This window comes from Balaenoptera physalus (genome assembly GCF_965194825.1).
Source record: "Balaenoptera physalus genome assembly, chromosome: 1".
NCBI lineage: Eukaryota > Metazoa > Chordata > Mammalia > Artiodactyla > Balaenopteridae > Balaenoptera > Balaenoptera physalus.
This window is the reverse complement of record NC_138882.1, coordinates 156641619-156664569: the sequence shown is the minus strand read 5'-3', so window position 1 is coordinate 156664569 and position 22951 is coordinate 156641619.

Sequence of the window (22951 nt, the reverse complement as noted above, 5' to 3'; positions counted from 1 at the left end):
CTGACCACCAGTCCAGACTGAGCTCTGGCCCATAGACTGGATATCTATTCCACACAACCATCTCCCTTTGTTCATAAGGGAGACCCTGGGAATGACCGTGGATGACTCAATGTAACCCATCTTAACAGCTGAAAAGGCAACTTGAAGCAAAGTTCTGCAGCACCAGGACAGATCAAAAGATGAGGGCTGCCTTCAAGACAGTATCCAGAGGGGGAGTCCCCAGGACCTGTGAGAGGAGAGGGTTGTTAACAGTAGAACCATTTGTGGGGAGTGTCTTAATGGGAGGAGAGCCAAGAGGCCGTCAGAATGGGTCAAAATTTGGGCTTCGTTAGAATGAGAGGCCCAGACTGATATAGGATGGAGAAATACTGAGACTGTCCACAAGGACTCAGCAGAGTGAAGTGTAAATGGGTTAAGTGGGGTTATCGGTGATTCAACTAAATCTGGGAATGCTGAGTGCTTTTGCAGCTTTTCCCTTTTATATGGGTCCTTGTAGGACCAATGTCATTTGTGCAATTAGATTTATACATTTATATGGTAATTAAGTGTTTAGAACCTTAACATATATGCTGTATAAGAAAAAGCTTCACAACTCTTAGCTTAAGCCCTCAGACCTCAGTTTCCTCATTTGTGAGGTAAGAGCAATAGTAATGCAGAACTCACAAGATGGTGGGTGTGAAGGCGCTTTGTGTACTGCAAAGGGCGTGAATATTACCTTTATGATCGTTATTAATGACATTGATAAAAAGAGGCCTCAAAAGTATCTCCCCTCCCTCGATGAGCATTTTCACGCTCTTCTAAGAAGTTATGAAAGAGCGCAAGTCATCTGCAACACGGATGCCTTATGCAAGAGGTCATGAGCGTCCAGGGCATGGTGGCACCCAGGGCCACTGCACTGAGCATTTGGGCAGGTCGTGCCTTGCACAAGGGCCCTCTCCTGAGGAGGTGAGTGGGCAGTGAAATCCAGGGGCAAGGGGCTGCATCTATGTTTGATTCCACAAGGCATGGTACAGGCTGGGAGTGGCTCTGATGACACCCACCTGAACACTTCCTAAAATATTTAGGCTTGCTTGGCCTTAACGTACTAAATTCAGTGATGGGGAATCAGCTGACTTTCTGCCTTCAGCTACTGACATTTTCATGATGACTTTCCAATCTGTATCTCCAGATACAGAGGATCTCTCCTCTACTTGAGTGCCCTGTTTTTCTCTCAAACTCATCATATCCAAATTCAAACCTCCATTCTTCTCAATTCAGAATTTGGGCTGGATTCTCTACTTCTCACATTTTATGTTTGAAAGCCTTTCCATTAATCTTATTTGGATATTGCTTGTGACATTCAGTGACAAGAAGCTTACTGCCTTCTGAAATAGCCAACTCTACCTTTAAGCATCTCTTAACATTTAGAAACTTCTATGTATTGAGCCTGCATCTGCCTACCTGCACCTTTAACTCACTAGTTGCTGGTACCCACGCTTGGGATCACACAGAACAAGTCTTCTCCATTTTCTTCATGACAGCTATTTATAGATTGACAGGGACTAAGTTACCCTGTGTCTTATTTTCTTTCTTCCATTCCTTCTAGAAACGGTTTTGCTTCTTTCCACTCTCCTGATCTTCATTTATAAAATTCCTGTGTCTAATGGAAGCAGCTTAAATATCCATCAACAGATGAATGGATAAACAAGATGTGGTATACATATATACAATGGAATATTACTCAGCCATAAAAAGAATGAAATAATGCCAAGTTCTTAAGAGGGTCAGTTACAAGGAATATCACATATACAGGGAAAGGGTAGGTTTAGACAGAAACTTCATGAGGATGGAGACCAATGGAAGTGTTTTTCATTTAACGTTGTGCATTGCTCATATTCATAATAGCTGGTCCTACTAGCTGCTGTGACTAACTGATGACATTGGAGCACTTTCTCTGTGCCAGGCATTTAGCCACATGTAGAGTTAGGAGAGTTCCAGTTGTTCTACCTCCTCACGAACACTTGGTCTTGTCCATTTTTGTAATTATAGTCATGCTAGTGGGTATGAAGTGGTATCTCACCGCAGTTTCAATTTGCATCTCTTTAATGACTAATGATGTTAAGCATCTTTTCCTGTGCTTATTTGACATTCTTATACCTTCTTTAGTGAATCATTTGTTGAAATGTTTTGCTCATTTATACCAGGCTGTTTGGCTTTTTACTGAGATGTGTTAGTTCTTTAAATACTCTGCTTTCCAGTCTTTTGTGAAACAGTTTTGCAAATATTTTCTCTCAGTACATGGCTTGTATTTTCGTTTTCTTAATAGTATCTTTTGAAGAGCAAATTTTGAAGAAGTCCAAGTTATCAATTTTTTTTGTTTTATACTTTGTACTTTTAGTGTCTTATTTAAGAAATCTTGGCCTAACCCATGGTCATTAACATTTTCTCTCCTTTGTTTTCTTCTAGAAGTTTTATAGTTTTAGGTTTTACACTTAGGTCAGTGATCCATATTTAGTTGAATTTTTATGAAGTGTGAGGTAAGGATCAAGGGCTTCTTTTTCTTTTTTTTTTCTTCTTTTTAGAAAAGGATATCCATTGTTCCAGCACCACTTGTTGAAAAAATCATCCTTTCTATATTGAATTGCCTTGGCACCTTTATCAAAAATCATTGGTTATTTATGCATGGGCCTATATTTGGATGCTGTTCTGTTCTGTTGATATAGATATCTATATTTATAGGAACACCATACTGTCTTTATTACTATAGATTTGTAATTAGTCATGAAACTGGGCAGTGTAAGTCTTTGTTCTTCATTTTCATGTTCGTTTGGCTACCTTAAATCATTTGTGTTTTCATACAAATTTTAGAATCAATTTGTCAATTTTTGCACAAAAGCTTGCTGAGATTTGGACTGAGATTGTAATGATTCTCTAGATTTACACCTTAATAATACTGTCTTATGATCCATAAACATGGCTAATCTCTCTTTAGTTTTTCTTTAACTTCCCCTTGGCAATCTTTTGAGGTTTTCAGCATATACAACCTGCATATCTTTTGTAAAACGTTCCCCTAAGTACTTCATAATTTTTGATTCTCTTATAAATAGCCTTTAAAATTTTTCAGTTTATGACTGTACTTTCCAAGTGTATAAAATACAATTGTATTTTGTATATTGTTCTTATTTCCCATAACACTGCATTTTCTATATCTATTGAAATGATATCATCTGTGATGATATCCCCTCTCAATGGCCAAACTCATCTGGAAATCACAGGGCAAGGGAGTATAGTTAATGCAATGCAGGGAAGCCAGCCTCTCAAAGCAAGAGAGTAGAGAAAGGTGGGGAAAGGATCTGGAAGGGCAAACAGAATATCTAGCACAACACATGTGCGTGTGTGAGTGGATGTGCCTCTGAGTTCTCTATTCTATAACAATGGCCTGTCTGTTCATCTGTTCTTATGCCAGTACTACAAAGCATTTATACCATGATTTTGTATCATGTCAGTATCTGGAAAGGTGAGTTATTCTCTCTTCATTTTTCTTTTTTCAATATTTAAAGCTTCTAGGTTAAATGTATTTGTATTCCTCCATGTACATTTTAGAGTAAGTAGATTGAGTTCTCAAAAAATCAACTGGAATTTTGATTGGCCTTGTATTAAATGTTTATATTGATTTCAGAGAAGAGATATGTTTTTAATATTAAGTCAACCTGTCTAAGAGCAGTAATGTGTCTCTGCTTATGCAGATAATCTTCTATGTCCTATATTAGTGTTATACTCTTTTACATAGTGGTCTGTTGTATTCTTGGTTAAATTAATTCCTGGGTACTTCCTGTGTTGCTGCTACAACGAATGGTGCAAATATTTAGTGAGTGCCTTCTATGTGCAGGCCCTGTTTTGGTTGCTAGGGGTACAGTAGTGAACATGACCGTGTCCCTGGTCTCATGGAGGTGACACTACAAAGACAGACATCACACGTGTAAACAGAAAAATATGTGGCCACACATTGTGAAGAGCTGAAGCAAAGGCCCAGCTTTCCACCCTGGCCCTCTGCCTTCCCAGTGTCATTTCTCAGTGCTCTGTGTCGCTGCTCTTACAAAGATCCCAGCCAGATGTCAGGAAAGCAGGATTTCCAGCTCCAGATCTGATTCTATCTAGCCAGTTTGTTCATCTTTAGAATGAAGAGTTGCACTACACAACCTTTCGAACTCTTCCAGCTCTATACATCTTCTTTTGTTTCATTCTTCTCTCCCTCTCTTTTTCTTTCTCTCTCTTTCTTTCTCTTTTTCCCTCCCCACCCCCCCGTCTTTCCTTCTTTCTTTCCTTCTTTCTTCCATGATTGAGTATGAAGGGAAGAATAGTATTACCTTGGGAAGAGAAACTGCTTAATTTTCTTAAAACTGTCTAGTTTTAAGTTCCGTTGAGATGCTCAGACCAAATGCCCACAGTAGAACATGCAGGTGTGACTCTTAGGAGTAGAATCCATGCTAGAGATGGACACTTGAGAGATACACTGACACTCATTATGTGAGTAAGACCACTTAGAGAGTGTACAAAATAAGAAAAGAGGAGGATTAAGAATAGAAACCAAGGACTGAGGCATTGAAAGTAAAATTAGAGAGGGGAAAGGTCTTTCAGAGGAAAATTGCCATAGGTTTAGTTTTATAAGACAAAGGTTTTTAACCTCCTATGAAGACACTTTGGAAGGAAGTTTGATGATTCATAATCAATCTTTTAGAATCCTTTTTACATCATCCTCACTCTGGAATAAAACTGGTCAAACTGATGGCCTTCTATGATTCGAAAGTATAGCACTTACTTCTAATGATTTTGTTAACAAGATGTTGGAGCAAGCCACCTCATTGCTCATTGCCTCAGTTTCCTTATCTGAAAAATGGGCATGATAAGGCCTATTTGATGAGGCTGTGGTGAATGTGAAATTTGAGTCTAGGAAAGGAAGAAATGTCTATAGAATTAGGAAATATTAGTGTAACCATTCTCTATGATAACACCAAGGGTTAAATTTGCTTTCTGTCTTTGACGTTTATTTTTTCCCCATCCAGTGGTTAACGTTTTTGTAAACTAGTGTTCGTACCATTCTCACATATCTTTTCCTTCTGTCTCAGCTCTTCTGGGCTCCCCACACCCAGCAGTTGGGAGATCAGAAAGACACCATCTGCTGGTTAATAAACAGACATGTATTCGTTTATAAGCTGATTGGATCAGGGTGTCTTGAAGTCCGTGTTCTAAATGTTCATACATTCCATCACTTATCTGAGGTCACACCCAGAGGCTCTGTGGCTGGGATGAATCACAGCTGAGCTGACCATCCTTCCTGGAATCCATGGGCTGCAATGGACGTGAGTTTAGCCAAAGTGGACACCTGCCACCTACTCAGAACAGAAATGACTCCTGGTGATCACATCTTTACCGAGTCCTCTTAGAGCCCCGATCAGCAAGCGCTGAGGATCATGGATTGAGCTTCTCTTGAGTATCTTCTGCATGCTCAGTACTGGGGTGCGGGCTGTGTGTGGTGGGGGGTGGAATTAGCAGAAATCAAGAGACCTGGAGCTCCTCAGAAGGAAAGAGGATAGCAGGGGATGGCGACAGGTTTGGGACAGAAATTTAAGGTATTTCATGGGCAGCTTGTAATTTATCTAGACCAGATTGGGATCTAGCAATCCATAACTTCCCCCAAATGAATTAATACACTGCCTGAAGATTCTAAAACCTCTTTAGTCTCTCTGAGCTTATTGACTTCCGTTGGATCCCCTCTTGCCCTGAAGCGTGTTTACTTCTCTGGGAGTCACAGGCTCTCGTGTTCACAGGGCTTGGCAAGGGCCTTGGTCTGTCCTCCTCCAAGTGGAGATGAAGAGCTGCAGATTTATCTGGGCTCCACAGCCATCTTCCTTGCATTCTTTATCCCCCAGCTGAATATCCCAAAGACATTAATAGATGAAAGGGAGATCGTTTGCTTTTTTTAAAGAAGAGATGTTGGAGAAACAGAATGAAGCACAAAGCCCAAAGGAGTCAGTCATCCCACCACCCAAAAGTTTACAAGAGCAAAAAAAATCCTATTGTGAGAAAGGCACCCACGGGCCCATCGGTTTGCATGGTACTGCTATTTTTCAGAAAGGTGCTCAGACCCCCAAATTTAAACGTGCTTACCCAAAGTCTTATAAAAGTCACTGGCAGAATTGAGATTAAAATCCATGTGTCTTTTCCCCAGTCTGAACTTCCACTGCGTACTGCAGGGAGGACTTAGGACAGCTGAAGAAGGAGGCTGTCACAGGAGTGGCCCAGCGTGGGCGGGAGTGCGTGTGGGCGGGGGTGTGTGTGGGCGGTCCAGGACAGAGCCCGGAGCCTGCGGTCACTGTGCCAGGGCCTGCATGTCACTCACGGGTCGCTCAGGCCGGTCCTGCCTTGCTTTCTGTCTTAGTCTCTTCCCCTAGAAGGTTGGGCTTTTCAGATGTGCTCCCCTCGACACAGCAGGAATGATCTGGTGGCAGGGGCAGAGGCACCAGGGCCGTGTCTGTTGGGATGTCTGACCTCTCCAGGCCCACTCTGAGCTGCACACCCACCGCCAAAACAGGGTCTGAAAGCCAGTGGGTGGTGAGTGGATATTGGTACTAGAGATGGAATGTGGACTCACAGTCAGACAGATTGAAATTCAGGACCCAAATCTACCAATTCTTAGTTGTACCAGCTTACACAAGCCATTTTCTGAGCCTCAGTTTCTGAATTTGATTTTCGCACCAACCCAGGCGAAGAAGGCATATTAGAAAACTAAGCATCAGAGAGGTGGAATGGCGGCCCCAATGTCATACTAGTCAGACGAGGGGGTAGGTGCTGGCCGAGCTAGCCCACATCCGTGCCAGGCAATATGTATTAATCCTCACTCCAGCTCTGGGAGGGAGGTACCATGCTTATCCCACTTTATGGATGAGGGAACTTAGGTGTTCCTCCCGTGTTCCCTGAGGCTGGCAAGGAAAGTCCTCCCACTTTGTAGGGGAGGAGCTGGGGCGCAGAGAGGATGATAGAGAGTGTGCCCGGCTCACCCAGGAAGGAGTTGGCGGAGGAGCTCAGTCTGAGTCCTGGTCCCAGGCTCCCAGCTCAAGGTTCTCTCACCGCCCACACTTGCTGGGCCCCGCCAAGCCCCAGGGAGGGCATCCCGTCCTGGCATGTGCTCTCCTTGGCCAGCTTCGCCCCTCTTGCCTGGGAAGCACTGCCCTCATCCCCTGCCAGACAGACTTGTTGCCCAACTTGTGGGCAGGAGCCAAGCCTGGCAGCCTTTGGTGCTCATCCAAGTCGAGCTGCTCTTTCCTGTGCCGAGTTTAGCACACAGCTCGGCTTCATCATCCAAATATGTCCTGCCAGACAGGCCTCAGCTGCTGGCCGGCAGGGCACCTGGCGGCCCGAGAGAGCTTGGCACTAATCGGATCCAGTGGACATAAACCAGGGCTCTGGTTGAGAGGAAGTCCAGCCGTTCCCTGGCAGGCAAGGGGTGAGAGGTCAGAAGGATGGTAGGGTGAGAACCTCCCACTAAAAGGGGTTGAGTCCGCAAGGGCCCAGTGACCTTAGCAAGTGTCCTGAACCCTCTGGTGTCTCCATCCATCCGAAGTTAAGAGGTTGTACCCAATGATCTCTGATAGTTCATGCCAAAGTGTAGAGCGGTCCTGTTGCTTGTGTGTCTGTGTGTGTGTGCGTGTGTGTGTGTGTGTGTGTGTGTGTGTGTGTGTGTGTGAGACGTCTTTCCTTTTTGCTTGGAGCACCATCAGGGATAAATCTCATTATATCCTGTGGAGCGGAGGGCTGAGTGCCTTCACCTGACTCGGGGGAGGTAAGAGATATTCCTTCCCATGAACGCAAGATGTCCCAAGGGCTTTCTGTGTCCGGAACCTTTGTGGCAGAAGGCTTGGATACACCTGGAAACAGAGCAAGGCCCTCTAGGAAGGGAGGGCTTCCCAGCTAAGCTGGGTGGCTCACCGACAGGTGGGTAGGAGGTTGCTTGTCAGGATCTGTCTTAAGAGCAGACTTGAGCTGGCAGCAATCTGTGGTCAGCTGTGCTGAGATGAGGCTGGAAAATGGTGGGTCATGTTTGAAGACAAATTATAACAACTCTACAACCTGTGATTTTGCCAAGCACACATGCGCTTAACCAGCCATGCAGTTACTAGTGCATCTACTCACATGCTCAGTGTTTAGGAAGCACCCACCATGTGCTGGGTGCTGTGCTGGGCACTGGGAATATCGACGAATCGGGCTCCACTGCTGCCTTCTTCAAAGTCACGGTCTACAGGGAAGGACGCGCATCAGAAAAATTGATGACAAGATAGTGTGATGAGTCCTTTACCAAAGATATGTCCGCACTCCTCTGAACACAGAAGAGGGCGTTAGGGACTCTGACTTGGCAGGGGTGGGGGTGGTGGAGGGGACAGACAGGCTGCCCAAGAGAAGGTGGCATCAGCAGCAACTTGGAGAGTAAGTTCAAAGTCCTGGAGGGGAGAGTTAGAGGAGGGGAGAGAGCATGAGCAAAGCTGAACGGAAATACCAAAGGGATGCTGTGATCAGACACCAGCAGAATTCCATGTAGCCTGAGGGAGGATGGATGCTCGGTGGAGGGCAGGGGTGGAATAAAGGCCAGAATTAAGGCTGAGGCTTGGTCAACTCAAACCATGTCCCAGCTGGGGAGGGGAGGACCTTAGTTTGTTCCAATATGTGTTTTATTTTTTTAAACAGCTGTTCCTAACCCTGCCTGTGCATCAGAAACACCTAGAGAGATTTTATACAATACAAATGGTCCACACCCTTGAGATCCAGACTTAGCTGGCCTGCTAATTCTAAGGTAGCTAGCTGAGCAGCCTAGCATTTCTTAAAAATGTAAGACGCTGATAAACGCAATGGAGAAAAAGAAAGCAGAAAAGGGAGTCAGAGAATGCTGAGGGAGGAAGGTGGCACAACCTTAAATAGTGTTTTAAAGAGAAGACCTGAGGGAGGAAGACGTGGGAAAATCTAGAGAAAGACACCTCCAGGTGGAGAAAACAGCAGGTGCAAAGGCCCTGAGGCAGGGCTGACTTGTCTTAAAGGAAGAACAACGAAGTCAGTGTTGCTGGAAGGTAGGAGATGAGGTCAGAGAGATAATGGGGGCAGGTGGGTTGTGTTGGGCGTACACCCTGGCCTTTTTGAACCATTGATTTAGTCCATCTCATCCAGCATCTAGTGAGATACGTCTTTTCTGTGTCCCTCTTTCACACAAGACTCTGAACTAGGCTGTGTGTCTGGATGGTGTAGAGGAGCATATTGCTGAGTAGAATACAGGCTCTTTTTCCCCACAGATCCCAGTCCGGGAGGAGAGGCCCAGGCCCATGCAACCCTTTCCAGCAGAAAGCAGATTTCAACCCATGCTGCTATCCTGATTTCAACTGTAGCAGAAATATCGTCACTGTTCAAGGTGGTCTTAGAGAGAGGGGGCACGTGAAGGGTGGATAGGGCTTCAGCAGGCGCAGCAGGAAGCACTTGCCCAACGAAACAGGACAAGTGCATGGCCAAGATGGAGCCAGAATGGATGTCCGTGGTTTGGGGGAGGCAGCTTGAGACTGTGGAGTCAGTAAGTCCCGGCTTTCAAGTCTGCTCAGCCTTGAAATTTGAGACCAACTGATTGCACATGGCTTTACGTCTTTGTGTCTCCCTGGTCTCAATTTTTCCCATCTTTTCCATGGAGTTAATCCCGTCTCTGAAGATTGGCTGTGAAAACTGATGAAGTAATGCGTGTGCACATGTCTACCAGCCCAGGGACTGGTGGGGAGCAAGTCTCGGGAAGTGAATATCATGTGGTCCCTGTTAATGGTGAGAGCCCCTTCTCTTTTGCTGCACTGGGCTGCTTCCATCAACTGCAGGAGGAGGAAGAAAGCCAAGTGGCGAGGGCAGGAGAGCACGGCTTGGTTGTTTTCCTCTCCACATCCAACACCTCTTTCTGGCTTTATGGAAGCCATTATGGGCAAGGCGCCACCTGGCAGTACCCATAGCGATTCCCATTGCCCGTCCCATTGACCACTGTGCTCCATATGTCAACCACACCCTGGAGCTGCCATCCCTATTATTAGTGCCTTATTTCATGGGGTGGGGGCATGGGGAGGGGACAGCAACATCAGGGAAGGAACCAGGGCTTCTCTGTGTGTTTTTTCCTCCCTACCATACTGACCTTCATGTCCAGGCCATACGGACCTCGGAGGAACCTAACACACCAAGGTGAGCTGTGAGCTGTGGAGCAGGTGGCAGAGATGGGGACACCCCCCCCCCCACAGCATCCATCCTAGGTCACATTGGTCATTTGGCCCTGTCCCCGCTGCCCTACCAGGACTCCCAGCTTGGCCCTGCCCCAGCTCTACCCTCTGGCCTAGGTCCCCTTCTAATTTGATTTAGGTTTCTGGGGAGAGGGGCTGGACTGGGGAGGGGTAGGCTCACACCTACAGGTTAACCCTCTCTCTGCCAAGGAAGGAACATTTCTGAGGCAATTTGTTTAGATGCAAGTTCTTTGTTCTCTTGATCATTCATTCTTTCAATAAGCCCTTTCTTACGTCTCTCGGGCACCGTTCCCCGATGCTGCATCCTCAGCACTGAGGATAAAGAGGCAAGTCAGGACGAGTCCCTGCCCTGGATATGCTTACCACTTCTTTGGGAGGCAGAAAGGGAGACCTGTAATCACTGGGTACGCTGAAGGACATGAGAAAGATACTTGGGGGATACAGGGAACAAGAGGTTGATTCTAGCCCATCTCCGTCCGATGGTCATTCATTCATTCATTCATTCACTGAGCCTGGGCCCTGGTGGGGTCCTCAGAACTGGTGTGGGGCTGGGGATGGGCAGGGCCAAATTTAACTTTGAAACAGGCCATTAAAGAGACAGTGTCAGGGAATTGAGGGGGGTGGGAGCAACCTCTTCAGGAGAGGAGGGTTAGAGTGGGGGGCAGGGGGCAGCTCCCTGGACGAGGGGGAATTGACTTTGGCCTTGCAGAACGGAAAGGCTTTGGCTTCTTGGAGATACAAAGGTGGGCTCCTGGAGACCCACGTTTACCACCTGCTGGGTGTCCTGGGATAGTTCTTATTTAAACTACCTGGGTCTTATATGAAATATCAATTTGGGGCTGGTTTTTATACACATATTTATGTAATAGTAGTTTCACTAAAGGCTATATGTGCTCACAGACTTTTTAAGATGTAATTGCTTTGATCAAACTTTTCAGAGGAATAAATTAATCAAATAAGAATAGGCCATTCCCGATATCACGTGTCTTGATTTCTGGTCCAGAAATATCGGCTCTGTGCTTATATCCACCAGCTGGGGTCTAGTTTGACCTCTTAACCCAACCACAAGGTGTCCTCAGGAAAGGTTCTGCCCTCAGTCAGCTCCCCGGAAGTGGAAGGGGTAGTGGGGAGAAGGAGATGAAGGGATGAGGGGTCCCAGGTCCTCTCATCAGGTGCAAAGTGGGGTAGCATTAGCACTCCCAGCTTGAAATGACCCTGAGCCCCAAGAAAGGAAGTTCAAGGATAGAGAAGGTGTGGTTCTCTTACTGGTTAAGAACAAGTGATTTTGAATCAGCTCTGTCTTTGGGCTAGTCAATTACCTAATGTACCTGTGCCTGGTATGTCTTCTGCGGGATTACTGAGGGCATCATATGAGATCATGTAAAACACTATCAACTTGTATCTGGCACTTAGTAAGGTGGCTGATTTAGTAGTTGTAGTTATAGCACTGGGAGCCTGCAATGGATATGACCTTTGGGACCAGAACCTTCACAGTCCTTGAGATCCTGTTACCACCAGGACTGTTACCTAGCCCTCCCTCACCACTTCTAATTCACACACACCTGAGCAGGTACCACCAGAGGCCAGAGGTTGAAGTGCTCAAAAATCATAAAACGAAAGAATGAAGATGATGACAGACCTAAAATTGTCACTGTGGGAATCGGGGACCCCCCAGGCCCCCAAAGCCAGCAGTTTCTCTTTGGATACAAACTTCAGAAGAGCCCAGGGGCTCTGTGCCTTTACAAGGCCCTTTATTCTCCTCTGCATTCTGCTGCTTCTATCCATTACCCCTGAATGGAAATGGAAGCTTAATTTTTCTCGCTTGAAGCCATTAACACTCTGGGCTCTTGACAGGAAACACAGCTCAGCTTTAATTAGCCACAGCAAGCTCCCTGCATGAGCTTCTATCACAGCCCGAGGACTTCAAAGATAAAGGCTTCTCCATTCTCTCTAATCACAGCTATTAATGAGCCAATTAAGGCTTTCTCTGGGGCCAAGGCAAGCAGCTCCCTTAGTACCTTGGGCACACAGCTCTGCCCTGCTGCCAGGAAGCTTGAAAATGCCTGGGACTGGGAGCTCTGGCTCTGCAGCGTATCCGCTGTGGGTCCTCGGATGGAACTAATGTCCTCGATGAGTCACTTTCCACAACAGGGGAGAATAACACTATCTCTTCCAAGGAGCAATTCTTATAACAGGAATAATTGCAGGTCAGTGATTCTCAAATTTTAGCTTGCTTCAGGAGGCCTTATTAAAACTCTTGACTGGGCTCCATTCTGGGCTCCTGACTCAGTTGGTCCGGAAGGGGTGGCATGCAAGAATTTGCATTTCTGACTTATTCCCAAGTGATACTGATGCTGCTGGTTCAGGGACACATCTGGAGAAGTGCTGCTCTAGACAAGCGTGAGGTATTACTTGAAGATTTTGATTGCACTCCCATCTATAAATGTCCCCCAACGTCTTTCCTTCACCTGCGTCTCACCTGACAGTTTCCAGGGGCCTCCCACTTGGGCTATGAACACGTGGACACACCAGTGTTTATGGCGGTGCGGTGGCCAGCCAGAGAGTAACTCCAGGTGCTATCAGTCCTGGGCAGAATTTGGCAGGACCACTTCTTTGCTTAATCTCCGTACTAAGATTCCAGGTCTTGGTGTTGACCAGAAGCCACTGAAGTCTCCAGCATCTCCTTTGGGAGGGGAAATGCGTCGGGACTTCCTGATTCCAGAGAAGGCAGAGAGCGTGGAGCCCTCAAAGTCTTCTTGACAGATGCACTGCCTGGTGGACACTGGCGAGATGGAAATAAACAGGAAAGAGGGCAGCTCAGCATGGGGAACGTGAGCAAAGCGGTGTGGCAGGCTCATGCATGTGATTTTAGGGGACTAGTTAGATCTTCTACTGATGGCTTGACTGAAGTCTAACTGGAGTCCCTCGGGCTGCATTTGGCCTGTTTCCTTAGACAACAGAGACAGACTCGTACTCATTTCAACTGCTGCCTTCTGCTTGCAATGGCTGAGAGCGTGACTAGTGTCACCCTGTGCTTCCGGCTTTAAAGACAAACTTTTGTTGTCAAAGATGTTACCAGTTCAGGTATTTAGGATGCTGGGTTTCAGCTGGGGCTGTGGCCTCCGTGTCCAGACCCTCGTGATGCTCACCCCCAACAGCCATGCCGTTCTTCATCCCCCACCCCACCCCCAGGTCTAATTCAGCCTTCGCCGCCCACCTTGAGTTCTTCAGAGAGCTCGCCCCTGAGCACGCCTGCTTTGGCGGTATTTGCTTTCTAGACAGCACGTCCCAAAGCGTGTGCCCATGGGCCTCAGGGGATGTGAGCAGCTATAATGTGACTGAGGTGTCCCTTGGGGAGTGCTGGACCAGGTGAAGTAAGTCAGGTTTCTTCTCTGTAGGACCTCTCAGAGCCTTGAATATACTAGTGGAGGTGGGTTGGAAGACTCAAGAGGGATGCTTAACAAGCAACATTTTCCAAACTCCTTTCACCACACGGTGTATACTTTTCCCACAGAGGACCTTGCTTTGGTATAGAAGAGTTAAATAAGCTTCCGAGTCCAGTGGACTTGGGTTCCCCATCCTGGGACTCACACCTCTTTGAACCTCAGTCTCTTCATCTGTAAAATGGAGAGTGGTCCTTAGCTTGGAGGGCTGTTGGAATGTTTAAATGAGGTGACGTATGAAAGATGCACTGCCCAGGGGGAGGTATACAGTAGGGGCTCAATCAATGTGAATTTTCTCCTCTCCTTTTTGCTTTTCTGGTGGAAGCTTAGCATTTGAGTCAAATATGAACTGTACCAAATAGGTTGTGTGGGAAGTACTTGGCCTGTGAGGGTGAAACCGCACTTGAATTCACAGGGTTGGAGGAGTGAGAGCTCAGAAGGGACCAGGCCATCCAAGCAGGCTTCCTGGAGGAAGCTGTCTTTGCTGGGCCAGACTCTGAAGCTAGTTCTCCAGCAAAGGCCTGGGGCAGGGGAGGCAGGAGGGGGAACCTTTAGAACTGCATCTCTCTGCAAGCAAGCTCCAGCGGGAATCCTTTTCTTTATTTTTCTTTTCCACCCTGGAGGCCCATTTCCCCACCAAATCCAGCCGACACAGCACTTGCCTTCTCCTCCCACAGCCTGAACTTGGCCAACATCTCAAGTTCCAGAGGTGTGAGCCTCAGAGTGGGGCCCTCCTGGCTTGTGGAAATTCACTGGGCCCGCTGAAGCCTGTTATACTGTTACCGTCAGGAAGCTCAGGGCAAGCAGGCCACCAGGACCCGGGGTGCTGGCCCGGAGCCTACCTACCCTGACCTTGGCCACAGGGGTGGGTGGGAGGAGTTCACTCAAAGCTGAGGAGGAAGCAGTACTGGAGATTTTCTCCCCCAGACTCTGTATCACCCCCTGAGCCCTGACCTCCACCAACCAACCATTTCAGGAGACGCCACTTTGAACCAGGCATATTTCCTCCTGAACTCAATTTAATCTCCTAAAGTATCATTACAGTTTCCATTTTACTGATGAGAAAACAAAGACGCAGAGAGTCAGCTGGAAACTAGGTCCATTTGGTTCAAAGTCCAAGCTTTTTCCACTAGTCCTATGGAGCCATTATTTCCCTTTGTGCCTTTCCTAGTTTGTCTGGCATGTCACCACCTCCAGGAAGCCTTCTTGGTCGTCACCCGAGGCCATGCTTATGTCCCCTTCTGAGTGTCTACAGTTGGAACCACAAGACACATCTCCTGTCAGTCCATCTTTCCCGGCAGGGAAGGACGGGGTGGGTGTCCTATACTGTACCCCTAGTGCCTGGCATGGCCCACATCATAATCTCTGCTGAGAGAAGGGGTGAAGAAGTATAATTTTCAGGAGTATGCAGACCTATCAGGTGCTTTGCATCTCCGTCCAGTTCTGAGGCGCTCAGCATCTTTTAACCCCGCCAAAATCCTCCACCCTTCCTTACACCCGACGGGCTGGCCTGACAGATACTCACTGACTAGGCTTTCCAAGGCATCGTCTGCTTCACCTCCTGTGACTCAGCTTGCTTCCTGGACTTCAGCAGGACCCCCAGGTATTCATGAGCAGACTCCTGTGTCTGGACACTCTCAGGAGGGCCCTGTAAGATCTCGGCTCCAATTCTCTTCTTCCAAACCAGCCGTGGTCCAGCACGTCTGCGTCTGACCCGGAGCTCACCTTCCACCCGCCAACACCCGCTTCAGTGATTAGCGAAGGTGCCAGGGAAATTACAAAAACCATGTGACAGGTAAATGGCTGTTCCTGCAACTTTCTTAGATTTCAAAGGGAGGACGGTTTGCTCCAGCATGTGGGCTGGGAATTCAGGCTTTGCAAGCACTTTCCAGAAGGCATGGGCAAGGCAGACCTTACAGGAGTCTGCTTTCCCTTCAGTGGAATCCAACTGGGCCTCTCGGCCCCTGGGACTGAGATCGACCATGAACCAGGCTCCATCCAAACACTGTGGCTTTGTTCCCCTGCATGAAGAGCAGACATGCAAATGGGTTGTGAGCAGGAAGGTAACAAAGTAAACAGAGGGTGCCAGAGCTGGAGGACACCTTGGGTCACTAAGTGCAATCTTTTCACTTTCAGGACAGGGAAACTGAGACCCAGAGCAAGGCGTTGACCTAGGGTCCAACAGCTTCTTGGAGACTGAGCCGTGGCTGCAGGGAACACATCGGTGTCTCTCTAAAATCTTGGGAAAGCTAGAGTGATAAATGAACGTCTGGGAGGAATTGTGTCCAGAATCTTCTCTCTGTACTGGCTGGTATAAATGTCACAGGCACATGGATTGAGCTTGTCCCATCTGTGGATAATGCTGGGCACGGGCTGCTGAGGTGTATAAGGACAGTGAAGGCTGGTTGGGATGTATAGCCAGACGCTTGTCTTCCAGCCTCTGGCCACCTGGCTCTGTCCTCCAGGAATCTGGATGCCCATAGAACTCACAGGCAGACTACATCCTGGAACAGAGCTCATCTTGGGCACGAGTTGCCTTTGGCATGGGGAGACAAGAATCTACAGTTGCCAAACACCACACTGTTTCTACAGGGTCCCATGAAATACCTGTGAAAGCAACTTCCACACATCAGTACTGGGGCGCCTACGGGTGGTCCTTATGTAAACGTATATTGAGCAACTCTTATGTGCTAGCACCTTCAATAGCTCCCTATTGCCTACAAGAAGTGGAGCCTAAGCCCTTCCCAACAATGCTCAAGACCCTTATGGACTTATCTGTCCTTTTCGTCACGTGTCATCTTTGAAAATTCAGTACATACCATTCACAGCCATCATTCGGAAAGCACCATCCCCTTTTTTGCCTCTGAATCTTTTACAAATACCGCCTGGAGTGCTCTTTTCTCTTTCTTTATCTGGAGGACTCCTCATCCTTCTCTCTAACCCAACAACCCGACAAAGAAAGTGACACTTCTCCATCAACCCTTCCGGCTCCCAATCCCCAGGCAGTTGTACCTTCAAAATATATCTCAGACCTGACTCTTTTCACTACCTGCACTGCCAACTCCCAGCTCCAAGCCACCGTCAGCCCTTGCCTGGTCTACTCCGATAGGGTCCTAACTGGTCTCCCTGCTTCCAATCTTTTCCCACCACAGGCTGTTCTCTCTGCAGCAGCCAGGGTGATCTTTCATACATCATAAATCAGATCAAATCACTTCTGTGCTTAAGACCCTCAATGGCTGCCCGTTGCATCCGTACCATGGTTGACATCCTCTCCCCTGCCTGTCTCTCCACTGCCATGTCATCCATTCTCCACCTTTTCCAGCCACATGTTCCAGCCACAGTGACCACCTTCTTGTTCCTTGAACAACCAAGGTTATTCAGGAACCTTTGCCTTCCTATGTCCCTGGAAGGCTCCCCCCCCAGCTCTTCTCTCACGGTGGGCTCTTTTCATAAGCTGGGTCTTAGCTCAAATACCACTTCTGAGAGGGGTCTTCCCTGACCATTCTATCCAAAGTAGCCTCCCTTATATCTCCCGTTTATTGTCTTTGCAACAATCATCCCTATATTAAGTGACTTTATGTATTTCTGTGTTTGTTTTCTGTGTCTCCTGCTGCAGTAGAAGCTCAGTGATAGCAGAGCTGTTCTTGTCTTTAGTGATGTATCCCCAGCATATAAAAGAGTCCAGGTGCTGAGTGGGCGATTAATAATAAACATCTGTGAAGGACTGCCTTAGGCAGAGCCCTGGCAGACAGAGCCTTACGGAAGGAGATCTTTGTGGGCTTTCTGTAGGAAGGGAAACCTGGATGAGTCATAAAAAGACGGCAGGATTTATGTAGGCAGAGGGATTCAGAGATGGCGTCCCAGGAAGTGGGTCCCGCCAGGAGCATAAGCTGAACGGTCGGAAGGAGAGAAGAGGGCAGGGGAGAGCATGGCTGGGGCAGGGAGGCTGAGTGCTGAGCAGAGAAGGAGGTAAGGTCAGCCCTGTGCCCAGGCGAGAGGCTTGGGGCGGGGGAGTGGGGCAGACTCTGGAGCTCTTTTTTTTTTTTTTTTTAACATCTTTATTGGAGTATAATTGCTTTACAGTGGTGTGTTAGTTTCTGCTTTATAACAAAGTGAATCAGTTATACATATATATATGTTCCCATATCTCTTCTCTCTTGCATCTCCCTCCCTCCCACCCTCCCTATCCCACCCCTCTAGGTGGTCACAAACCACCGAGCTGATCTCCCTGTGCTATGCGGCTGCTTCCCACTAGCTATCTATTTTATGTTTGGTAGTGTATATATGTCCATGCCACTCTCTCACTTCGTCCCAGCTTACCCTTCCCCCTCCCCATATCCTCAAGTCCATTCTCTAGTAGGTCTGTGTGGAGCTCTTGAAGGCCAGACAGGAGAGCCCTTTTCCCTTGCTCACCTTTGCACTGTTTCCCTGCAGCCTTGCTTTGCACGCACACGGTATTATTTCTAATTGAAAAGGTAGACAGGAGCCACAGGAACTTAGGAACTTAGGGCGTCACATAATATCCTCATCAGTGAATGGAAATGAAACTCACCCCTGCTGGGACTGAGCAATGTCTGTGCCAGTATGGGGCCTCGGAGAGGCTGGGGCAGAACTATCTGGATGGGCGGGAATAGCAAATTATAGAGACTTTGCCGGCAAATGGGCTCAAATGGGATCCAGCCACAGAGTTTTAAAACCACAGATGTTCAGAACACACTGCCCTATAGGCTCACAGAGGCTCTCAGCCTGACCTCCAACGTCCTTCAGCCTCCCGTTCAAAAGGACCTCAGTGACTCCTTGAATGCCTCCAGGGATGGAGAGCTCCTCACTCACATGCTGGAAGGCTCTGACTCTCGGAAAGCTTTCCTCATATTGAGGTGGCTCTAGTCTTCCTGGAACACCTTGACTGGACTTCCGTCTGCCCCCTGGACAGTACAGTGGACACACAACGGCAGCCGTCACACCTCCAGGGCCTTCTCACCAGACCTCGCGCTCTGGGCCCTTCTACCCCTTCTCCGTGTAGTTCCAGGTCCCTCCACGCTTGAAGCACCTCCTCTGGGCTTGCCCCGGTTTGTCACCACTCTGCTTCCAATGCTTGGAGGAAAGTCTCCACAGGAGGGTGCCCTGGGAGTCCATCTCACACCCTTTTAACTCCTCCTTCAAGACCATATGGCACTGCTGGTGGGAATGTAAAATGGTGCAGCTGCTGTGGAAAACAGTATGGTGGTTCCTCAAAAAATTAAATGTACAATTAACTGTATGATCCAGCAATTCCACTTGTCAGAATAGACCCAAAGAATTGAAAGCAGGGACTTGAACGCTTGTATGCCAATGCTCATTGCAGCACTCTTCACAATAGCCAAAAGGTAGAAGCAACCCAAATGTCCATCAGCAGATGAATGGATAAACAAAATGTGATACATCCGTACATATTATTCAGCCTTAGAAAGGAACAAAATTCTGACACATGCTACAACATAATGAACCTTGAAAACAGAATGCTAAGTGAAGTAAGTCAGATGCAAAAGGACAAATACTGTGTGATTCCACTTATATGAGGTACCTAGACTAGGCAAATTCATAGAGACAGAAAGTAGAATAGAGTCTACTAGGAGCTGGGGGGAGGGAAGAAAGGGAGAGTCATGGGTACAGACTTGTAATGGGTACAGAATTTCTGTTTGGGATGATGAAAAAGCTCTAAAGATGGATATTTGTGATGGTTGCACGACACTGTGAATGCACCTAATGCCATTGAATTGTACACTTAAAAATAGTTAATATGGCAAATTTAATGTTATGTATACTTTACCACATTTTAAATGGCCACATATATCTACCCTCCATTCTCTGCCAAAGAGCAGTCAAGCACGAGGCATTTGCAAAGTACCTACTAAGTGCAGGGACTCTCTGACACGCTGTGGGCCACTGGGACTGGCAGTAGAGACTATCCTTGTTCATAACGACGCTAGCTTACGCAGGTACCATGAATTACTTTATTTAATCCACGTTGCCTTCTCAGGTAACTATTGTACAAATTTAGACAAATAGGGCTTCCCTGGTGGCGCAGTGGTTGAGAATCTGCCTGCCAATGCAGGGGACACGGGTTCGAGCCCTGGTCTGGGAAGATCCCACATGCCGCGGAGTGGCTGGGCCCGTGAGCCACAGTTACTGAGCCTGCGTGTCTGGAGCCTGTGCTCCGCAACAAGAGAGGCTGCGATAATGAGAGGCCTGCGCACCGCGATGAAGAGTGGCCCCCGCTTGCCGCAACTAGAGAAAGCCCTCGCACAGAAATGAAGACCCAACACAGCCATAAGTTAAAAAAAAAAAAAAAAAAAAAAATTTAGACAAATAGAACTGAGACTCAAAGAGGCTGAGTAGTTTGCTCAAGGTTACACGGGGATGGACTCAGGATTCCAATGCGAATGTCTGATTCCAGAGGCTAGGTTCTTAGTCATGCTACTTCTTGGAAGAGACTTGGGAAATGCTTAAGAGCGAGAAGATACACACACACACACACACACACACACACACACACACACCCTCTGAGATGGTCTGCTGGGTGAAAGGTGTGCAAAGACCCCTCTTGGAAGGGAGCAGCCTTAAACTCCATGAGTGGCAGCTGGTCTCTGGCTCACCCTTCTACCCTCAATCAGCATCTGTTGAATGAGTGCCCATCAGTGTGTCCTGAGAAAATCCTGAAGGAGGTGGCATTTCAACTGGGCCCTGTGGTGTGGGCAGAAGGGAGGGAGGAGGACCTCAGCGTCCACTTTGTCCAGGAGCCTCCGCTGACCTCGGGGCTGGGCTTCTGGGAGCCTGTGCTCTCCTGCCCTCCTCCACCCCCTCCACCACCTCCACCCTCGAGCTTCCTTGTGATAGTCCACTGTTTACTGCTGGACCAGAGGGGCTCTCCTGGTGGCTGGTGCCCCATCTAACCCTGTCTGTGCCCGGTGTCCAGCCAGGAGCTGGCCTGGAGCCGGTGACCTGGGGTCTCTCACTGGAGAGAAGAACAAGAGGAGAGTGCTGGAGAAACCCCACAGAAGAGTTCAACCTTGAACCTTGTTCAATTCTCCTTATTTCCCTGTAATTAGAACAAATTCCCTGTTAGCTCAGTTTCCATTCCCGAAGGTGGAAGGAATTCAGGAAACTTCTTCCAAGATGCCGAGCCCAATTCTCAGTCTGACTGTCTAGACGTATGACCCTGAGGCTGCCCCCGCTGTGATCTCGCAGAACTGGCGGGGGCTGCGGTGGCAGCTGGCGCACATTACCTCTGGGGCTGGCAAGGCCTCCATTCTGGGCCCAGGAGTCCTTACCCCGAGAACAGCGGCGCTGGCTGAACCGCGGAGACCCACACCTGGCTGACAGTCGCCAGTGCAGGTGAGGGCCGGGCTGCTGCTGCATCGCACAACGTTGGGGGCACACTTCACATCGAAGGCAAAGCGAAAGGTCTTCCCTGGAGATGCGCAGCGCGGTCCCCAGCGTGTGAACCTGCTGCCCTCAGAGCTTGCCTGCCCGGACCCCTCTGCCCTGGGGCCCAGATCCCCTGCTGCCAGCACTGCAAGTTACTTGGACTTAGCTTCTCTCACCGAGCAACACGGAGTAGAGGAAGGAGTACAGGACAGACCTGGGTTCAAACTTAAAGTAGTCACATTTTAGTAGCTTTGAGGCCCTGGAAAAGCTATTTCATCTACTGGCGTCTTAGCCTTCTCATCTGTAAATTGGGGATAGTCAAACCTACCTTCAGGGTTCTTAGGAGGATTAAATGAGATCATATTTATAAAGTGCTTAGAACAGTGGCTGGCACATAGTTCGTTTTATGTAAGTGTTTGTTAAATGAATACGAATTTATCTCTGTATTCCAAGCATCCAGTCTTGGAACTTGGAAGATGGTTTAAAAGAAAAAAAGATTGTGGGGTAAATGAACACCTGAATCGTGTATCTGAATCCTCACCTCACCACCCACATGTGGTGTGACTTTGGTACAATGGGGGCGCATGACATTATCCTGACAGTCTCTTTGGGCTTGAACATTCTAGAACCCAAAGCTTGCGACACGGGAGCCCACCATCCATCCTCAACTGGCTCTAGTCTTGGCCTCCTTCATCCTCCGATCCCTGGTGGATCCAGGCTTTCTGAACTGCCGAACTCGACCCCTTGGAAATGCCAGGTCCAGGGATTGTCAGCATGGATTAGTTCTGGGAAACACTACAGCCAGCAGAGTGTCCCCAGTGAGGGCGCTTATCCTGCCTGGCCACGGAGGGGGTGAGCTGAACATTCCAATCAGCCAAGTGGCCTCAGGGGAGCATTAGAGGAAAGGACAGTGGGAAGCTGGTGTTGGAGATCTCTTAATCCTGGGGAATTTAGAGTCACCACAAAGTGGACTCCTAAATGAGCAGGGATTTGCTTCTTCTCCCAGCCTCAACAGACTGCTTCTGCACAGGCAGAGGTTTTAAATAGCAAAGGTGACTTGGCTTGATTTGGCCAAGCTCACAGCTGGACACATTCCTCCTTTGGTTCCCAGGGTTCAGAAATAGTCTGGTGGGGGCATGGAAGTGCCCTGGGAGAAAGGAGATGCGGTCTTCTCAGGTGTCCCTGAGAGAGGACATAGGCTGCGTCAAATAAATGTGGAGGGGGCGTCCTGAACTACCATGGGGCATTTTAGGCTTAGTGGGTCTCGGAGTTGTCTTGTGTGGTCCTCCTAGATGGAGACACTGAGTCCCATGAAAGAAAAAAGATCTGCTCAGGGTCCCCCTTGAGCAAAAGAGCGCATGGCAGAGCCAAGGGTAAGACCTGGGTCTCTGGACCCTAAAGTTGGCTGACTCCTACTCCTTAGATATACAGCTTCTGCACCAGCTACAACCAGCACAAATCAGTGCAATGTTTTATTCAGTGCATGTTTACCAAGACTTTGCCACATGCAGGTCCTGGGCGAGGCACAGGGATGGGTGGGGCTGGGGTGGGACAGAGATGAACGAGGCTCCACGCTTGTCCTCCAGCTGCTAAAGCAGGGACTTTAGCAGCCTGAGAATGGATGCTTTAGGAGGGAGGAGCTAAGCGAGGGGAGCACATCTGGCTGGAAGGAGGAAGCGGCTGGGAGCTGGAAATCTGCTCCTGTTTTCTCTTTTCTCATTTTCACTGGTCTTCTCTCCCCTGTTAGTCCGAGGGAGGGATTAAGGCTCCCTCATTAGCTGGGGCGCTCCCTCTGGTCAGTCCGCTAAGGCAGCCTCT